The sequence below is a fragment of the Myotis myotis genome, unplaced genomic scaffold (genome assembly GCF_014108235.1).
Source record: "Myotis myotis isolate mMyoMyo1 unplaced genomic scaffold, mMyoMyo1.p scaffold_m19_p_2, whole genome shotgun sequence".
Lineage (NCBI taxonomy): Eukaryota > Metazoa > Chordata > Mammalia > Chiroptera > Vespertilionidae > Myotis > Myotis myotis.
In genome coordinates, this window is record NW_023416324.1 from 83,062,611 (window position 1) to 83,084,663 (window position 22,053).

The 22,053-nt window shown below is 41.3% G+C and overlaps 1 protein-coding gene across 5 annotated transcripts in view; it reads right to left on the reverse strand.

Annotated features, from left to right (window-relative positions):
• The window catches only part of PHACTR1 (phosphatase and actin regulator 1), a 500,199-nt gene that overhangs the window by 177,418 nt on the left and 300,728 nt on the right, over nt 1-22,053 (reverse strand). The gene's annotated exons all lie outside the window — the stretch shown is intronic.

Consider the following 22,053-nt stretch of genomic DNA (forward strand, 5'->3'; position numbering starts at 1 on the left):
TTGGACCTTTAACACTGTCTTTCAGAAAAATCACCTGGACAGGCTGTTCTCAGAAGCTCAGTCTTACAGCCTGGTAGGCTGCGTGAGGTCATTTGAAATGGTTCTCACTCAGAAGATTCATACATTCAGCAAACATATATGGAACCTGCACCATGTGCCAGGCAGTGTGCTGTGGTGACAGATGATGACAGGTTGGTAAAGGCTCCTTGCAGCAAGACTGAAAGGAAGTAGATGAATTTGAGAGATGTCTGGGAAGCAAGGTCCAGAGGACTTAGTGACTAATTGGATGGCCTGAGGGAGGTCAGTGGAATGGCAGCCTTCATTCTCGGGAGCAGGGAACATGGGGGAGGCACAGGTTTGCAGGTGAGGGCAGCAAGAATCTGGACATGATGTGTGGTGACAGCACTGAAAAGCTTTGACTACATGGCTCAATACTCTGGTAGCTCCTCTTTTGAATCATTGTGTTAAGTAACTGCTTACTTCTGTGCCAGACACTGTGAGCATTTATTGGGCAGACACACAGAAGAATGGGACATGGCTGAGCAGAGTCTAGAGGTGGAGATAAAAGGCTCAGTGTATAAAACTGCCAAAACAGGAAACCATGTACAATTCAATGGAGACAAAGAGAAGAGAATGACTAATTCTGTTTGGCCGAGTTGGAAAAGACCCCAGGGACGTAACATTTGGCTATATATTTTTTAAAAAATATACATATTTTTATTGATTTCAGAGAAGAAGAGAGATGGAGAGAGGGAGATAGAAAGAGCAGTGATGAGAATTGAATCACTGATGGGCTGCCTCCCACACACCTCCTACTGGGGATTGAGCCTACAACCTGGTGTAGACAAAAGGGGCCACATGCTAACCTGACAAGCTCAGGGGAGGCCTGCATGGCAGTCTTGCAAACTCAGAGACCTAAAGTAACCACAAAAGGTGGTCTAAAATTAAAATTTAAAAGCAGTTATGGTGGATAGTTACCTCCTAGGCCGGTATCCTCACTGACAAGGCCAACTTTTATCTTAACTGAGTTTATCTGTCTTTTTGCATCTATGATAACATATCCTTGAAATGTCTGGGTAACTTCCCTTTTTCTGGACCCCTTGGGGCACAACCTAATGTGCCTGGGTGCCAGACAGATACCACAAATTCCTTCATTGTTATTGTTATCATCTTAATTGTTCACTCTTAACTATCCTGCACCCACATAAGTATGTGTCTACCATTTTACTTTTTATCCAATCCTAGGGGTTTCCCCTGCTTTGCTTTCTCCCACCTCTCTAATCTATCACCAATGGATTTCATGTAACCCACCTACATCCCCTCCTTCGATTACAATGTATAAAAATAGATGAAAAGCCACCATTCTCTGGAGCATTACCCCAATCTCTTGAGATACTGCTCCCTGGCAATTGTCGACAGTTTGGTTCAAATAAACTCACAAAAATTCTTTACAGGTTTTAATGTTTTTACGTTAACATCGGGCATGTGTCTCACCAGGATTAGTATTGTGACCTCCTGGTTTATGCTCACCAGCCGCACTCATTTGGCTAGATTTTTGAAGAGGAGGAACTGTTATCCCCACAGGGGGAAGGGGGAGACATGGATCCCAGGAAGGAAAACAGACCAAAAGGAACAGAGAGGGCTGGGAGAACGTGGCATGTTTAGGAACTTCAAGAAACAGTAAACTGTGAGTTGGTTATGCTGGTAAGATGGAGAGCCAGTGGGGAAAGGTGGTAGCTGGAGGAGTCAGAACCAGATCATGCAAGCCTTTGAAAGGTTTGATTAGGTGTTTGTATCCCACAAGCAGGGGAAAACTATGAGAATCAGAAAATGCAAATTGACATTATTGCTACATTCAATAAATATGCATTGACTGCTCACTCTGTACCAGATGCTTAGGCTATGCCAGTAAGCAAAACCTATAAAAATACCGATCTGTGGAGCTTACACTAGTGAGTGGGGTGGGGAACATACAATACACATTAAAACTAAGGAAACTGTAGAGTATGTTAGAAAATACATGCTTTGGAAGAAAAATAAAAGACAAAGAGGAACCTGGCAAAAGAGGTCAAGAGTGTCTAGGTTGGGGGGAGGGGGATGGGCAATATTAAATAGCCTGATTGAGAAGGTACATGGTCAGGACACAACTAGATTTATTTCTAGGAATATTTTTGCAACAGCAATAGGACCTAAAGCAGAGTGTGAAGAAGCAGGTGCAGAGAGAGTAATGAGGAGGCCACTGCAAATAGTCGGAGGGTAGTGACTAGAATCCAAGCAGCACAGGGACAGAGGGATGCAAAGAAGATGACATTCAGCCAGAGGTGAACCAAAAGATCTTGGTAACTTCCTAACCACAAGGGAGGACAAGGAAGCAACAAGGGCAGCAGCTTTTGTTTTTCAGAACTGAGTAGTGAAAACTTTCCATTCCTAACAGAGCTTGGATTGTAAAAGCAAGAAGCAGGATGAGATGGTCAATCAACGACAAGGGCTTTGGAACCAGAAAACGCAGGTTTTTGCAAAGTCTTCTGAGCGGTTTGGATTTTATTTAAGATAACAGAGAACTACCGAAGGGAAATTTGCCAGGATGGGATGAGAACACTTGATCTGGCCAGTAGGCTGAGCTCCAAAAACCAGAAGAATGTAAGAGACTGACGATGTAGGAAGGAGGTGGAGAAATTTATGAAATAGTATTTTTAGGGAGAAGAAGAGGAGGTGGGATCAAAAGTATATACAGGAGGGTTAGTCATTGGAAGGCGTTATGCTGAGTTATTGAAAATTTGAATTGAGGTCTCTGATCACATGTGGGCCTCAAGGGGATGAATCCAGCGTCAGTGGGTAAAAGAGATCATTGAAGGCCGAGGGAAGAAAGTAATGACTGAGGAGACTTTAAGTAAGTCTTTTCAGAGTGGCTGAGGAGAGTAGTTAAAAAACCCAACTACAATGAGGAATGAGAAGAAAGCCACATGGAGTAGGTAAGCAGCCTCTGGAACAACTGAACTTGAACATTCTTCTCTTGAAATGCTATCAGCTGGTTGAGCTGGTGCTTCTTCAGTAATGCTCAGTGGTATCCACAGAGGGGGTGACAATTGTGAGAAACCATTCCAAGGAGGTTTTGAGTCCAGCACACAAGCCAAGTCAAGATCATCTAATTCCCACAAGATCACTTTCTCTATCATATATAGCCATCACATTATCCCTGTTTCTTACCTTAGTTTATAATCTTATTGTTGCTTGTCCTGACTTTACAAGTCTCCAAACCTGCATTCCCAACCCCCCGCCCTGCCCATCTCCTGCCTTCAAACCTGTATTTTATACTGTTGCAGATTACTCTGCCAGAAGCCTGCTTTTCTCAGAAACTTTCAATGGGCTTCCCACAGTTTACATTTCCTGTCCTAGCATTCAGAAACCTCCCCAATGACCTCCTGGAATTCCTTCTCTCAGCACACACTATAGCCAAAATGCAACACTCCTCCAAGCAGCCTCCTCCGGGGCCTGTGGATCCTGATGGACATCAAATGACTGGAATTATGTGCAAAATTTCATGTATGCTTGGGGTATCTGCATTTGGTTGAAACAGTTCCCATTTTCTTTTGTTTCCCCCAATGGTCTAACATACAAAAGGTAAAATTTTAAAAGTATCCAGGTTGAGGCTTCTTGGGTTCAGCCAACCTAAAATATCTGCTAAAGATTAAAGGAAGATTGTGCATTGAATCCTTAAAAAATTATTTTTAAACCAATATATATGAGTTACTTAAGCTTGATGTTAAATTTGCTCTCATAGTTGGCACTTGATAATGATTTGTTAAATAAGTAAATGAATGAGGGCATTTGACACAGCTCATGAAAATCAGTATCACTATTTGTCTTAAGAAATAAACACCACTGGGACAAAAAAAGTATTTCATAATCACGTCTTTAAGAAATGAATGCAAATTATTCTGAAATTACCACATTAAAATAATTATAAGACATTAGGAGTGCCTTGGAAAAACTTAGAATAGCAAGAAGCTGGCGGAGCATTATAAAGGTATAATTATAACTTCATAATTAAATGAATCCTTAATAAGTATACTATTAAGTTCAAGATGTTTAGCCCTAATGTACACTATATTATTGAGCAGACTGGATGCCTTTAAGTAAAGGTGATTTATATTTTCATCATCCTCATTACTTTTCCCCCAATTCATTTGATAACAGGGTCTACCCTCAACCTCACTGCTTTGCCACCAGATAGTGAAATTTGAAGGCTTAGCAGTGAGGAAAGAGGCCAATTGTGAATACAGTTTGAAGAGGAAGAACAAAAGAAAACAAAACTGGGCTCAGAATAAAGTGGTCTTCTACTGACCACGGGGACAGGAGAGAGAGTGGGATGGAGACGAGTAGGAGAGGAAAGGCACACAGGGCGGGTGTGTTTATGAAACCAGCCTTCTTTTCAAACATATCATGAAAAGACTGCTTTGCCCAAGCCCACTGCTCTCAAAGGTGGCGTCCTCGTGCTGCTGAGAGGAGACAGCTGTCTGGAGAAAATGCTCACTTAGACATGAATCAGCTGTCAACCGCCCAGAGACAGAGAATGCTGAATCAGAAGGTGGGAAGCTGGACAGCTGAGCTAATTCTGCGCTGAGGGAGAATGGGAGGCCTGAACCACATGATTTGCACCAACACCCTCCAAAAAATACTCTCCTAAGAGACTACACAGTCTGGGCTGCCTTTCATGACATGACTGGGATTTGTTTTATCTGTAGACAGGAAATCATTGGGAGCTGATTTTTTTTTTCCTTTTAGAAAAGCAGGAGAGAAAATACTTGGTTTATGCATGCTTTTCATCACTGAGAACCCAAGTAGCTGTGTCTGCGGGCACCCTGAAGCCCACCCGTTGTAGCCTGGGGTTGCTCCTGGCGGGCTCTCAGAACATGCAAGAGTGTGGGAGTGGACAAGGGGAACTTCGGCTGGCATCCTTACCATTGTATTTCTCATGCTTGCTTGGTTTTCAAAAGGCTTATCCAAAGAAAGCACCAATTCTGGTCTCCTGCTGGCCTAGAAAGTGTTAGGCACGCAGTGTCCCCCTGAGAAGTTTGGAAGAAGGAAGCCATGGTGTCTGTGGTGTCTGGTGTCTAATCAACGACAGAGGCAGGAGGGCCAGGACATGAGGAGCCCCCACTGTAGATCTCTCCATGTGCCCAGGACTTTTGGAGGACCTGAGATTCTCACAAATTAATATTTGCTTCTCCACCCAAAGTGAACCCAAAATTGAACGCTTATTTAGCAGGATCTGATACCATTTGCTTTTCCTTCCAATTTCATTAGAAGGGGTTATGTTCCCACCATATTTCACCACCCTCGGAGTGGAGGCCAGAGCTGGGGGTGGAGGTGAGGTTCACTGTCAGTTAACTACACTGAGCTGCTCAGGGGCTAAACCTGTCACCTTCCTGCCTCAAGCAGTGTTGCTTTTTCTTACAGCTGCAGAATGATGTCAGACAGGTCCCTGGCCATTTAGAAAATTCTCAACCACTGCGGCTTTCCCCTTTTAAAAATGTACTTTCAGTTTCACAAAGATACCGCAGGCAGGGTAATGAAGGACGGATATGAATGATCAGATGTAAAGGACAGTATTTTCCCATTTTCATTCCATAAGTTACACCACCCTCTCTTAGAGAGGCCAGATCTCTTTGAAGAGTTTCCGTCCATCTAGGACTGATCTGTATTAACTCCAAGGTGTGTTTATATAACAAAAAGAGGAGTGATACATTTTTATTTTAAAATCGAGAGCCCCTGCCTTGTCCCATGAGTTGAGGAGTGGGATGAAGGTGAGAGGGGGTATGAGGGGAGAACTGGGCATTAGAGGGCGTAGGCCATGGTGGCAAAGGGAGGCTGTTTTGCTCAGAGCAGGTTGCTTGGTTTGCAGACCACCTATAAGCCTGTACTGAGCTGGGGGATAAAACAATATGCCACACTCACAGCGAAGCTACAAAAGGGTTTGGTGCAAACTCGGACATGATGCCTAAAAACTCACTGGTGTTAATACTGCTGAGTATGAACACTGGTGCTTCTCTCAATCATCTTCTCACTCTGTCCTGTACTTGACCTTCACCACCTTTCCCCAGTCTTTCACCCTCTGTACCTCCCTCCTCTTCTTCATCCCTTACTCTCAGGTCGAAGATGGGTCCAATCTGTAGATCAGAACTAAAGTATGAACACTGATACTAGTCAAACACAGTGTTAATTAGAATAGAGCTGCATTGACAAAGGGTTTTTTCATCTTAATCCAAAGTCTGCTTGACTTGCTTGGAGAGCTCTGGTGTCTCTCAGTTTTCTAGACACAGAGATGGCTGCCTGGGAGCCACCAGAAGAGATACCAATTCTGTGCCACACAAAATCACACTCCAAACACAGCCATCATACACCATCATGATATTTGAGTCTTGTCCACTGCACCTCTGGAGGGATATATAAATGTTCATATTGAGAGAGTTGCTAATCAGTCTTGTTGCTACAAGAAGGGTATTCTTTATGGTGGAAACAGCAACAGTGGGTGTGACTGTACAATACAATCCTATGGAATGGGAAATGGGAGGAGACATCCAAGCTCATATACCCAAGCTCATACTTCTCAGCACATTTGCTCAGACACTTGGCTAAGTTCCTCCTCTCTTTCTGGCTCCAGAGCTTGCTGCCTGGTGGGAGGCAATTCTATCCACTGCCAGGACAGGTCCCAAAGGATGCTTTCACAGGCCTGCCACTGCCTTTGGCACTATGAATAGGTTGGCCTGAGATAAAGGGCACAGGACTATGCTAGCATGCAATGGAAGGAGGAGAGAAAGGGAATTTACAGATCCACATGACCAAAGATGGCCTAAGTCATGTTTCTGTTCATCATCTCTTGAAGCAGTAATTGAAATCCAAGAGGAATAGGAGAATACCCCCCAACCCCTTGCCTTGAGAGATACTGATTTTAGCAGCTCTACTGGTTTTCGAATTATAGGCCCTTATAACAGAAAGAGGCTATGTGACTAATATGGTCTACAGAACTCTGCATACTGTTAAGTGGTTTCCAGTTTCCTCATAACAGGAAGGGAGATTCTAAACAGGACAGTGCTTTCTTAGGCATTGATGTTGATGACAACAATGACGGTAATAATAATAATCAATACTAATAAAAGGGTAATATGCTAATTAGGCCCGGAAGACCAGACATCTTCTAGACGTCCGACTTCCTTCTGGACAAAGCCAGGGTGGTGAGGGCTGAGGCAGAGGAGGTTAGGGTGATCAGGCTGGCAGGGGAGCAAGCAGTTAGGGGCATGATCAGGCTGGTGCAGGAGAAACAAGCAGTTAGGGGTGATCAGGCCAGCAGGGGAGGGCAGTTGGGATAATCAGGCTGCAGGGGAAGGCAGTTGGGGGCGATCAGGCTGGCAGGGGAGCGGTTAGGTGCTGTTCAGGCCAGCAGAGGCGATTAGGGGCAATCAGGCAGGCAGGCAGGCGATTGGTTAGGAGCCAGCGGTCCCAGATTGTGAGAGGGATATTCAAGATTGGAGAGGGTGCAGGCTGGGCTGAAGGACACCCCCCATGCATGAATTTTATGTACTGGGCCTCTAGTAATAATAAAAATATTAATAACAGCTACCATTTTTTAGTCACTAAGTCTGTGCCTGGTGCCAACCAAAGCACTTAAAGTATTGCTGTATGTAACACCCACATTAATCTTATGAGGAAGTGTTATTATTATCCTCATCTTACATTTGGGAAAATTGAGGAGGAACTAATGAATAGGAAGACATAATTCCCAAAAGAGAAACACATGCTATTAAGACTGTCTATTTTCAAGAACACCTTCTCACTCAATGAAATCTTGCCTTTTCAAATCTCCATATTACTGACTAAAGTAATAAGAGGGCTTTAGGGACGATGGAAGAAATTAGCTTCTTCTTAAAAAGACTACAAACAGTTGCCAACATAAATTAATCCTATTCTAGCAAGAAAAATGGGGTGTTATCTGCCGTATCCTAAGATGTCATAAAATATATGCACACCTGAGTGTAGGGGCCCTGGAGGATACCTACCCTCGGTCAGTAGGACACGTGGAACCATAAGTACATTATCTACTACCCACCTATACCACAGGCTACAATTAAGAACTCAGCAGGTACCAATTTGGCCTGAAATCAGGTAAAATCTGCTTCACTTAGAAAACACTATCCATTTTTATATATGTGTATAGTGTGAAGAATGTTAATTTTGAAACCAGGAGGATGTGAGTTCAAATCCAGAATCTACAGCTTAATAGTTGTTGGTGGCTGAGTTCGTTTTGGCTTCCCAGCAGGTGGCATGGGTTTCCTGATTTTCCTTTGGAGAATCATCCCTTTTCCACTTCCAGGGCAGGTGGTCCAGGAAAGAAGACTCTCACTCCTGACTCCAGAGTCGGGCACATGACCCAGTGCAGGCTAATCAGAATATTGCATTCTCCACCCTTCACCACTAGTAATTCATTCAGAAATGAGCGATTGAGCCTAGCCAGGCAATGAGACGCAGTTCTGGGTTTTGTTGGGGGCTATTGATAGGCATGCTCTCCCAACTGGAGTTGTAGATTAGACCGGCTCTGAGCCTGGTCAAAGCAGGGGCCATAAATATAAAACCCTTCACTCAGATTTGGTTAATATTAAAAGAATCTCTAGGTCACAATGGCAATTCATATTCTTTGAGAGGAAACAATACTATATGTCAAATACTTCATATTTTCTAAGCACTGTGCTGAGAGGCTATTTATATTCCATGACCGCAAGAATCAGGGAATAAATAGCACTGCTAATAGACCAGACTGGTAGGGAAAAGTCTTATTTATATTTAAATTTATCCAGGTCTGTGTTGTTTTATTCATTGAGCTAACAGATGTTGTCAGCAAAGTTCTTTCTGAGATATTCAATACAAAATTCCTGTTTCATCTCCCAGGAATGTAACCTTCAACTGTCAAAGCATGTAATGACTACAAAATGAATAAAACATTCTATTGTTCATTTAATCCACAGAATATATTTGTGTTGGGAATGAAACTTGTTTATTTAACTTGTAAATGAACTCCCGAGTCATGTATTAATCCAAAGCAACAATCTTTAAATAATGTAGATTCTTTGCTCATCCTAAAATCTTAGACCCTAGGGCCCGATAATCTTAAAGTCAGTAAACAGTGTCTCTCAGAGCTCCAAATCAAACTTCAACAAAACCTGGTTTCTCTCCAGGGGTCAGCAAACTCTCTCTGTAAAGTCAAATCATATCTACTTTGGGATTTATGGGCCACCCAGCTCTGTTGCAAATACTCAACTCTGCTGTTGCAACATGAAAGCAGCCATAGACAAATGTACACATGTGGACCAAGGCTGTGTTCAATAAAATGTTACTTACAAAACAAGCAGCCAGCCCTGGGGACCACAAGTTTCCAGCCCTCATCCTATAACATGGAGCTGCCAGTAATTTTTCTGTCATCTTGAGGGGAAAGCCTGCCTGAGACTGAGGCTTCATTGCATCACTTGGGCCCCTGGATCCAGCCCTGCCTGAAACCATTCTAACACTGGAGATTTTCTTTATATGACCAATAAATTCTCTTTTTTACTGAAGCCAGGGTGGGTTGGTTTCTCTCTCACTTGCAACCAAAAGGGTTCTAACAAATTCACTGGGTGACCTCGTTAGGAAAGTCAGCTTTTATTCCTATAAAATGGGAATAATACAATGTATAAGGATGAACAAGTATACTAGTATACTAAAAGCACCCTGCAGGGTTATAGAACAGGAGCTCAAGAAAAGTTATCTAAATATAAATCATCTCCTCTGGTACCAGACAGACTCGTACCTGCTCAATAAGGCTCCTTCTGGGAGAACTTCCTCATCACTTCAACCCGAGGATGCCCCTTAAGGGGATACATGAATTTTTAAAGTTTTGGAGGTTTTGAACTGTGCCAAGACCCACCAGCCGGGTGGATCTCAAATTTTAGTGTATACAAGAATCAACTAAAGTATTTATTAAACATTTTTATTGCTGGTCTCCATCTTAGACCTGCTGAACCAGGAACATGAATGTAAAACAGGCAGCCCAGATCATTTTGATGCAAGTGTTCTGAGAATCAACTCAGGGAAGCATACTACAACATTGCTACAGAAGCTTAGAATCCTACTCCCTTCTCCCCAGCTAAGTCTATAGCCTTTGGGAAATTGGCTAAGAAAGAAGATCCTTAGTATTAAAAAATTGCTTTATACCCAAACCCTCAAATCATTGGGTTTCTCTAAAGATGCCTAATGGCCCAGCTGGTGTGCTCAGTGCTTGAGCATCAACTTATGAACCGGAGGTCACAGTTCAATTCCCAGTCAGGGCACATGCCCGGGTTGTGGGCTCAATTCCCAGTGTGGGGTGTATAGAAGGCAACTGATCAATGATTCTCTCTCATTATTGATGTTTCTCTCTCTCTCCCTCCGCCTTCCTCTCTAAAATCACTAAAAACATATTTTAGGGGGAAAAAAAGATGCCTAATGTTCATGTAATGCTTTATCCTTCCCAAGTGCTCTTACATCCATTATCTCATTAGATCTTAATAGCATATCTATTAGCTAGGCAAGGCATCAAATTTCCCTTGTTTCCCTATAATTATAATTAACATACTATTTTTCTCAAAGAATTGCATCAAAATTTAGCCTTCTTAAGACTCTGAGAAGGCCTCCTGTAAGCCATGTAAACTTTGTTTAACCTTGCACATTGCAAACTTAATTTAATCACAAATATGGTTGGTTGGTGTTTCCCTGAGGAGCAACTTTGAGGTCTCATAGTAGGCCCATATTCCGTGGAACACAATTTGTGAAATGCCATGATAGTGTATTTTTTGTCCTTTTCTACAGATGCAGGGAATGAGACAAAGAAGGGCCAAGTGTCTGGACCAGAATGTGCCAACTTACACAGGCAGTTAAAGAGGCCCAGGGCTCCTGACTCTAGAGACGGGTCAGTCATCACTCAGTCCTCCTCCATCATGGGTGTCTTGAGAAAGCTCAAGACTAGGCAGGGTAGATTTTTTGATTCAACTCTCTTCAAGCTGTCTTTCCCTCCACAAGACTGTCAAGGTTAGTACACTCTTCAGTATTTTCCCTCCCTTGAGCCCACTCCAAGATTTCATAATAATAGCTACTCAACTATCTACTGAACATAAGGATGATAGAGAACCTACGAAAACTTGCATTCTATTGAAGAATCCCTTCAGGCCCAGAGATCTCATTTTATTTCTTTGATGATATTACAGTTTTCTTCTTTACCTCCCATTAGTTCACAGACCGGTTTTTTCAGTGCCAACTGTCATGTGTATCGTGATGGTGTGAAATCTAAATAGTATTCCTGGGGGAAAAATTTAGCAAGAATGTTGATCCTTGTTTTCTCTCCCTGGGTGTATAATTCCCACCAACAGCTCTAACATGGGCCTGCCTTGACCATTACCCACAAAGTAAGGAACTCTGCTTTTCATAAGGAAATTCCTAATTTCCTTCGTTTCAGGACACAGAAATTGAGTTGCATTCGCTTTTATTGTGTGGTGTTTTTTTTTTTTTCCCCCAGAGGTAAATGTCCTATTTTTTTCTGGCCAGTAAATAACTCCTTTGGGGACATTTTCTTATTATTTTGCATGAAAGATGTTCAATTTCTAAAGAGGTCTTAGCAGGGAGTCATTGGTTAATTTCTGCCCATTGGAAGTTCTAAATTCACATTGAATTAGTAGTTTATTTTTAAATTTCTATTTTTTTCCTAATGACTGACTATATTGACCTCAGAGCCTATTATTTGAACTCTGAACACAGAGGTTTAAGTGCCAATCATCAAGTAGCTCTGTGATTATAGGCATATTAACTAACCTCTCAGAATTGCATTCACTTAATAGCAAAATAGAGATGATAACAACATGTATTTCTCTGTACAATTATTATATTAATACATGGAAACTTTAGCCCAGCTCTCGCCGGTTTGCTCACTGGTTAGTGCGCCGGCCCTGGGACTGAAGGGTCGAAGGTTCAATTCCCGTCAAGGGTAAGTACCTCGATTGCAGGCTCCAACCCTGCTCTGGCAGGGGCATGTGCGGGAGGCAACCAATCGATGTGTCTCTCTCACATCAATGTTTCTCTCTGTGTGTCTCTTCCCCTCCCTTCCACTTTCTCTGAAAGTCAAAAAAATATCCTCAGGGGTGAGGATCAACAACAACAACAAAACTACCAAAAACAAACAAACAAACAAACAAACAAACAAACAAACAAACAAAAACAACTTCAGAGTAATAACTGACACTTAGTGTGTGTTCATTAAATACCTCCTGACTCCAGTCTAGGGTGTTGATTGATTTTGCCCACTACTCTTCGTCTGAATTCACTCTAGGTTCTACTGGAATCTCCTCTGAAGGTGTGTGGAGCTGGAGGGCTGCTGTGTCTTAGCTGGAGGGCATCAGAAAAGCATAATGAATGGCTATCAAATAAGACTTCATGCTTCAGAACATCAATGAAACTAACTGAATAACACTACTTGAATCCAGGAAATAGCCCTAAATTGCTGAATTTGAATTGTTAGAATTTTGGCTTACAATATGTCAATCTCTTTTCCCCATTTTACCTGCAATATGGTATTTTAATTCATAAAGCATCTTTCCAGTTTTTCTTTTAGGTTACATCACAAAACTTGTCATAACTAAATTAGCTCGAATGTGCTAGTCCCCTTTTCCTTTGTGAAGTTCCCAGGCACTAAACAATAAAGCATCAGGTTAAGGAAAGGAAAAAAGGGATGCCATAAGGCAGGGGTAGGGAACCTTTCATCTGCCAAAGGCCATTTGGATATTTATAACATCATTCGTGGGCCATACAAAATTATCAACTTAAAAATTAGCCTGCTATATTTGGTCAAGCATTTAATTAACTCGCCCCTAATGCCTTGGCAGGGCCAGACCAAATGATTCTGTGGGCCTTCAATGGCCCATGGGCCGGACGTTCCCCACCCCTGTATAAGGAAGAGGCTCTGTCCTCATATCTGTCCCCTCAGGCACTTTCAGGAAGTACCAAGGCGTGTGAACACCTGAGGTTATGGTACACTAACTCAGCAAACACTGGTTACACATTTATTGTCCAACTTGAGTGATGGAATAGGAGATTTGAAGAAAGAAAAGATGAAGTTTCTAATCTTTAAAATCCTAAAATGAAAAGTATCACACAAAAACAAACTCTATTTCACTTTAGGAGGAATTTGAAATTGATGTGGACATATAAAGCACATTTAATGAAAGATAATGGGAATTCTTTGCTGTGTGTGACAGAATAATCTTAAAAGTCATTATTTAACGCAAAAGCATTATCTTTCTGAACTCAAACTCACAACTTAAAAAGAATATTAATATTCAGATAATTCCTGGCTACCTTAGATTTATTTTAACCGGAAAAAGAACTTCGTTTGCTTTTACCCGTGCCTGAGAATCTCCAGGCTCAGTCAGTAGCTACAGTATCTAAAATGCCCTGCTAGCTTTGCATTCAATTTCTTAATGATCACTGCAACTATTTTCCTAATGAGAGAGCCAGTCCCTTAAATGCAATTATCACAAGGGACCATGATCTGGAATCCTCATTATGTTACCAGTCAGTCAGAATGCTGAGGGCCAGGTGGGTTAATGACATGAGCTACAGTCCCCACAGTAGGTGTCCTGCTTTAACTGCCAGAAAGCATTCACTGGACAGTGCCTGGGTTCCCCAGACACCAGGCAATGCTGATGGGACATTTTACTGCACAGCTAAATCAAATATTAACCTTGGCTATTCTGAAATTGGTTCTGAGAGCAAATGAAGGCTTTCTCATTGAAATGCAAGATTTGTAGGAAAATATTCTCTCCCAAATTCACATTTCCTGTTCTTGAACCTACAAATTAGAGAAAACTTTTAACTTTGTTCAAGATATTCTCATTCAAAGTATAAATACGGTGCCCCAAAGGAATCAATAATCATTCTCATAACAACTCTCTGACTAGTGTTTTATCATTTATCAAGCACTTGCCAAGTTATTCTATCTTTTGATCCCCACAACAAACCAACAAGCGAGGTAAAGCAAACATTTCTAATCCCTATTTTACAAAAGAGCAAACTGACAATGGCAGAGACGGATCATTGCTCACCATTATCCACTCTTCCATCCCTTTTAGTGACAGCTTCTTGGTTTCACGCCCAGCTAAAAGATTGTCTCCCAGCCTCCTCGGAAGGCTGGTGTGGCCAGATTATCAAGCTTTGCCAATGAGCTGTAAGCTGAAGTTTTGTGAGAGATTTCTGGGAAGTCTTAAACGAAAGGATGAGCCATTTCTTTATTCTGCTTTTCCCTTCATTTACTTTTCTAAAGCAGAGATGTGGTGGCTGGCACTTGGCAGCCATTATGAAGACAAGGGCCTCCTCATACTAATTGGAGGAGCTGTAAGCTGTGGTCCTTCAGGGCTCTGTGCAACCATCATACACAGCAGCTTTGAACTGGCTGCCTCTGCACTTTTCTCCCTGAGAGAAATAAACCCCTATCTTGTTTAAGTTATTACTATTTTCAGTTTATTTGCTTTATGCAATAGAAGCTAATCCTACTGCAAAGATGTGACGTGCTTAAGTTTATGCAAACTATAATTTGTAAGAGGCAGAACATCATGTGCTATTCCACACACTCTGTGGCAGACTTTTAGGACCTTTCATAAACTGTTTCTTAGCTCGTAAAGGAGTCAAATCCTTTGAGTTTTTATTTTGACACTTATTTTAATCGGTATTTTTAGAGAGAGAGAGAGGAGGGAGAAGGGTAGAGAGACAGAAACATCAGTGAGATGGCACTCAACCACAGAGCCACACCAGCCAGGCTTAACATTTATTTTTTTAAAAGCCAACCTATAGGAAGAATTTTTTCCTCTTTTCCCCCTTACCTCCATCCTCTATGGTACTTTGTGTCTCTCAGGCTCTAATTTAAATCATGGAATTTCCAAGAGCTCAGCTCGCCTTAGACAATTTCGTTTGCTCCTGTGGCTTTAATTAGCATTGATAAGATGAATATTTATAAATTTATACTTCTAGCCTAGAAAGCTTTTCCACCTGACACAACATCTACTAGCAGTGTAACTCTGGCCAAATTACTTAACTTCTCTGGGTCTCAGTTACCACATCTATAAAGTGGGGATAATAACAGCGTCTACCTTATTGTGTTATTGTAAAAATTTGACTGTTTCACACAATCAAAAGACTGGATGTTGTCAGAACCACTACTACTATTATTATCACTCTTCATCTCCAAATAATATTTCACAGGCACCTCAGATTCACTTTCTTTAAAGTGAATTATTTCTACCTTTACTTTGATCATTCTTCAGGAATGGCAATGCCAGCTGTCTAACTGTTCAGAAAGAAACCCATGGGTCATCCCAGACATACCACCTCTTCCCTCACCTCCCCCAGGTCCAATTAATTACCAGTACTGGTCAACAATAACTCTTAAATATTTCTCAACTCTCTCCACGTTTCTCCTCAGGTTAGACCAGTTGTCTGCATCACCATTTCTGTGTTCCTACTCTTGCTACTGGCCTCCAAGTCCTTCACATGGCAGCCTGAGAATCTGTCCTAAACATCAATGAAAGCATGTCAATGCTCTGTGCTAAGCCCACCAGTGAGCCATCCTGCTTCTAGGACAAGGTCCCAGAGTCTTCATAGCAACTTAGAGGGACAGGATCTGCCCCCGTCATGGGCTCCAATACTGCTCATCTTTCTTTTCTTCAAACACAAGAAACACATCATTTCTGCATTAAGGCCTTTACACATGTTGTTCCCGCTGCCTGGATGATTGTGTCACTTCTGAAAGCCAGTTTCCTCTCCAACAGATAGTGCTCAGCTATCCATCCCTTCTGTACAGGATCACGAGCTTCTCAGAGGCTGAGCCCACCCCAGCGCTTGTGGTGAGATCACTGGTTAGTGATTGCTTAAGGGATTGGTGCCCCGGTCTGGTCGTTGAGATCTGTAAGGGATCCCTGTAGGTGGCAGGGCTTCTAAGATGAGCTTCCTTGCTCTTAGAGACAGACACAAGAGACATTTCTACCTCTGGTCACTGTGGTGTCTGGTTGTGAGGCCTGAACTGTTGTAGCCATCTTCCAACTGGCCTGAGGATGGAGTCCTGAAGCAAAGGAAGGTGGAGCATAGAATCATGGGGTAATGAATCAGGCTTGGAGCTTGCCTCTTACAAATTTATGTTAGACAATAAATGATCTTATTGTTTAAGGTCAAGATGCACAGGGTCATCTTGTGATCTTACTGATGCAAAAAAGCATCCTAATTGACATGCCCCAATGAAATTGATTATTCTGACACAGAGGAAATGATCACTGAATATTTTTTGAATGAATGAATGAATAAATATTTCATAGAAAAAGAGGACAGACTCTGGCTTGGGTATATATCATATTTCTCATCTCCTGGAATGTCTATGGTAAGGACAAACAACTGACTTCTAGGTAGAGCCATGGCTGGAAGTAGGCTATGGAATAGAAAACAATGTCTACCTCCAAGCCATAGTTAAGAAATGACACAGGGAAACTTTTCTCACATGCAAGGGAAAGATGAGGGGCTCTCATGTTTCTTGAAACATCTGTCTTGGATATAAATGTCATCTCAAATACAACTGAACTAAGCCTTTGCTTCAACTTGATCACTGGCATTTCACAAAAGTTTATCTCATAAACCACAAGATATTTATTGATTTGGGTCAAGTTTGAGTTATTATTGAAGGCTGACATCACAAACTAAATTCCATTTGTATTTTAATAGCATAAAAAGACAGAAACCCAAATGTCCAACCATGAGGGACTGATGAACTAAATTAAGGGACAACCATCAAATGCACGACTATGTGGCCATTAAAAAATGATGATGGATATCTCTCATTATTGACAGGAAAAGACTGTCATGATTTCTTGTTCAGTGGAAAATAAGTTGCCAAGTATTGTGTGTAATATAATTCATTTTTTCTAAAAAAGTATCTACTTACTTATCTATGTATCTATCTGTGCATAGGCATAGGATCTGCAAGAAGAAACTCAGCCAAATAGCCATTCTATTTGGGTGATAAAGTCATAGATGATCTTAAACTTCCCTATAATTTTATTTTCTAATTTTGTTTTAGGATGAGGATTGGATTTAATCCCATCTCTGCCATCCACAAGCCAAGGGCAATAGAGAAAATAAGAGAACTTATTTTTGAAGACTGAATATCTGTAAAGCATTTAGTACGGTATCCAGATATTAGCTATTGTGATTATATTATGAAAAGTATATTGCCATTATTGTAATGTGAATATTGCTTTTGTGTTTAAGTCTAATAGAGAGCTACAAATTGGACTTAGTGGAGCTGTGGTTGAGTGTAAAGGGCAGAAAGGCATTGCTGATAACTGAATGTTACCGCTCCTACCAGAGGCTATCACTAGGATATGTATGATACAGCGTTTAAAAGCATGGCCTTGGAGTGGACACACATGAGCGTCAGGACCTACGGCAAGTTTCTTCACTTTAAAATATCTTTTTCATAGGGTTGTTGTATAACATAAGATAATGTACTTAAATGCCTAATACAGTTTCTGGCAACAGTTAAGAGACCAACAAATACTATTGTTATAAATTCATTGTAAAAATTATACTTCAAATATAATAAGTAATTGCCTTGATATTCCATTAGTAATATTTATTTTACCCAGCAAATTTCTTGCATTTTAAAATAGAGTTGTAGGAATTACTAAAATATAAACTAGAACAGTGCACTCAAATGGTTTGCTGGTTTTAAAAAAAATCAATCACATATAACTTTTCTGAAATATTTGTATTTTGAAAGGAGATCAATTCCTATGTAAATAGTGGAGGGGGCCATAGGATGAGGCTCTTTGTGAGAGGAGATTATATAATAAAGTAAGTTCAAATTTACTTGGATGCAAAATTCATCTTTATTCTACAGATTTAATTTACATAAAATGGCACTCTAATGTAAAATGGAAGTATAGTGTTTTACAGACTGATAAGAACAACAGAGCCCCCTAGCTGGTCTAATAAAACATAGCTACAATTTTTGTGTTGGGGGAAATAAAATAATTTGGACTTTAATCTTATGGTTAAGTTGACCAGTAAAGCAGAATAATTCAAATATATTCAGAATGTTATCATACAATGTGCAAAGCAAACTCCACGAATACTTTGAAGGCTTTAGGGGTATGTATTTAAATGGAAATTGCCCAAGATCTGGTGTAGATCCACTAAGCAGAAAGAAATTGAATACCATGATGTCAATATTTCCACAGGTTTTTCTAACAGCATTTGATATTTGTTGAACTATCCTTCAAGGAACATTGAAGGTAATTTCTTGATCTATTTCCTGGCTTTTTCTACCCAGGAAAGTAAACTTCTGCCATTCATACTGGCTCAGATGCAAATATAACTGTTCTCTTGATGCTTATTTAAAAATTAGATGCAGTTACAGAAATGAATGGATTTGAGAAAGACTCAACGCAGAAGGTCAAGCCAGGTTAAGGGAATACTTATCTGCAAATAGGCTTCTCTAAACCACAGAGATACTCACACCCCCAACCCCCAGGCCAACAATGGGATTTTAAAAATTATCTGGAGAACTCAGCCATTGAGGGGAAACCAGTAACTGTCCATTTGAGCTCCTTTTCAGCAAACCAACAGAGCAATAACTGGGCTTCTAAGATAAAGTATGAGGGGAAGTGGTTTCAGGGAGGAAAGTCTATATTAAGTACATTAATGAAAATGAGCTTCCCAAACAAACCTCCTTTTATGAATTCAATTCAACAAACGTTTCTGAGCACTTACTCTCTGTGCAGTGTTGTGAATCAGACCAAGCTGAGCCTGTGCTCTTCAGAAGTACGCACACTCCTGTGGTACACATGCACACGTGCGTGCGTGCGCACGCGCGCACACACACACACACACACACCTGCATAGTCATCCAAAGGCTGAGACAAGATATGAGGGAACTTCTCAGAATTCTTTGAGGATAGAACATGAAGACACTTTAGCAGAAATATTTCCTGAAGCCATTTTTCTCTGTTATATTTAGTATATGGTATAGATGATTTTATTAAAAACCATGAACTAGCAAGGAGAAACCAAGATGGCGGCATAGGTTAACACCTGAAATTGCTGGCTTGCACAACCACTTCAAAAATACAACTAAAAGACAAAAAGGACATCATCCAGAACCACAGGAAGGCTGGCTGAATGGAAATTCTACAATTAGAAGGAAAGAGAAAAGCACAATGAGACTCAGAGGAGGTGCAGAAGTAAAGTGCAGCGGTACGGAGGCATGCACAGAAAGGGCTGGCAACTGAGGACACGGCTGTCTTTTTCAATCAGGAGGGAGTCTTAAGCTTCCGATGACTCTGAACTCCAGTTCCGGGCCAGTCTCTGGGGACCCAGACTCATAAGGGGAGAAACTGGACTATCTGGCATCAGGCGGAACTTGAGGGCATCTTTCTCTCAGAGGTGCTTGCAGCGATTACCGGGACACTGAGACACTGGGCCTCTTAGGGCAGGGCTGAGGATCAGCCATAGCTGTTGAGTTCCTGAGACCCCGCCCCACCCAAGTTGTGCACAGAGGCTTTTGCATATGAATGGCCTGGCCCTTTGCAATCTAAAATTACTTAACAAACTGCAGTTGGGTCAGAAGGACCCAGAACATCCAAAAGAAGGCCGAAGGCCCCACAGCAGCTTGCATTGCTTCACAGCTGGGCCTCATCTGGGCACCTCCAAACCCCAAACAAAGAAGAGGAATCTGCAGATTTCTCTGTAGCTACTGCTGGGTAGCCTCAGGGAGAGGCTAAATTGGCACCTCCTTAGAGATCCAAGAGCCAGTATATCCAGTGGTCAGAGTGGGACCATCCATATTACAACTCCTCAGATCCATAAGGGACACACTCAGAGGGCAGACTCAGTGAGCACCAAAGCCCCACTGAAGCAAGTCTTGCCCCAGAAGGGTGTCTTCAGCACAGAAATTCTCCCACCATAGACACAGCTGATTCTCACAGCCAATTGGCCTGGAGGTCAATTCCTCTCAGTGATACGTACAACAATCAAGGCTTAACTACAACAAGACTGTGCACAAAGCCCACAAGGGGGTGCACCAAGAGTGTCCACCTCAGGTAATTGGGGAGGCTGAGCCACTGGGCCCTATAGGACACCTAGCACAGAAAGCCACTCTATCAACACAGGGAAGCATAAAAAATGTAGAGACAAAGAAACAGGTCACAAATGACAGAAATGGAGGAAAGCAAACTATAGGATATAGAGTTCAAAACCACACTTATAAGGTTTTTCAAGAATTTTCTAGAAACCGCCAATAAATTTAGTGAGACCCTCAAGAAATCTAGTGAGACCCTGGAGGATATGAAGAAGGACCAACTAGAAATTAAGCATACAATGACTGAAATAAAGAATATTATACAGAGTTCCAACAGCAGACTAGAGGATCGCAAGAATCAAGTCAAAGATTTGAAATATGAAGAAGCAAAAAACACCCAACCAGAAAAACAAAAAGAAAAAAGAATCCAAAAATATGAAGATAGTCTAAGGAGCCTCTGGGACAACTTCAAGTGTACCAACATCTGAATTATGGGGGTGCCAGAAGAAGAGAGAGAGCAAGATATTGAAACCCTATTTGAAGAAATAATGACAGAAAACTTCCCCTACCTGGTGAAAGAAATAGACTTACAAGTCCAAGAAGCACAGAGAACCCCCAACAAAAGGAATCCAAAGAGGACCACACCAAGACACATCACAATTAAAATGCCAAGAGCAAAAGACAAAGAGAGAATCTTAAAAGCAGCAAGAGAAGAAAAGTCAGTTACCTACAAGGGAGTACCCATATGACTGTCAGCTGATTTCTCAACAGAAACCGTGCAGGCCAGAAGGGAGTGGCAAGAAATATTCAAAGTGATGAATACCAAGAACTTACAACCAAGATTACTTTATCCAGCAAAGCTATCATTCAGAATTGAAGGTCAGATAAAGAGCTTCACAGATAAGAAAAAGCTAAAGGAGTTCATCACCACCAAACCAGTATTATATGAAATGCTGAAAGGTATCCTTTAAGAAGAGGAAGAAGAAGAAAAGGGTAAAGATACAAATTATGAACAACAAATACACATCTATCAACAAGTGAATCTAAAAATCAAGTGAATAATCTGATGAACAGAATAAACTGGTGAATATAATAGAATCAGGGACATAGAAAGGGAGTGGACTGACAATTCTCAGGGGGAAAAGGGTGTGGGGGATTCGGGAAGAGACTGGACAAAAATAGTACACCTTTGGATGAGAACATTGGGGGAGGTAAGGGCAGAGGGTGGGTTGGGAACTGGATGGAGGGGAGCTTTGGGGGGAAAAAAGAGGAACAACTGTAATAATCTGAAAATAAAGATTTAATTTAAAAAATAAATTTAAAAAAGTATTTAAAAATAAAAACAAAAAAAGAAACACAAAAAACCCCACCATAAACTAGCACTTTGTTTAGGCATTCTGTGGGACAGGATGAAGGAAACTCAGCTCTATCATTATAGCGCCAAGAAAGTTCTTTTCTAGAACAATTCATACTGCAGAAGTTGAAGGAATGTTTGTGCTTGTAGTTAGGTTGTATGAATTAAGCTTCAAAATTCTGACAGCCTGGCCAGCTTGGCTCAGTGGTTGAGCCTTGACCTATGAAGCAGGAGGTCACTGTTTGATTCCCGGTTAGGGTACATGTCCAGGTTGCAGGCTTAATCCCCAATAGGGAGCATGCAGGAGGCAGCTGATCAATGATTCTCTCTCATCATTGATCTTTCTATCTCTTTCTCTCTCTCTTTTCCTCTCTGAAATCAATAAAAATATATTTAAAAATAATTCTGACAGACTGAATCCATACACATATAGCATTGTCCTTTCTGGCTCTGAGGCCAACCAAATAGGATAAACAGTTGGAAACAAACAGAATTATATGATGATCTTAATTTTTTGTCTAGTTTTTTT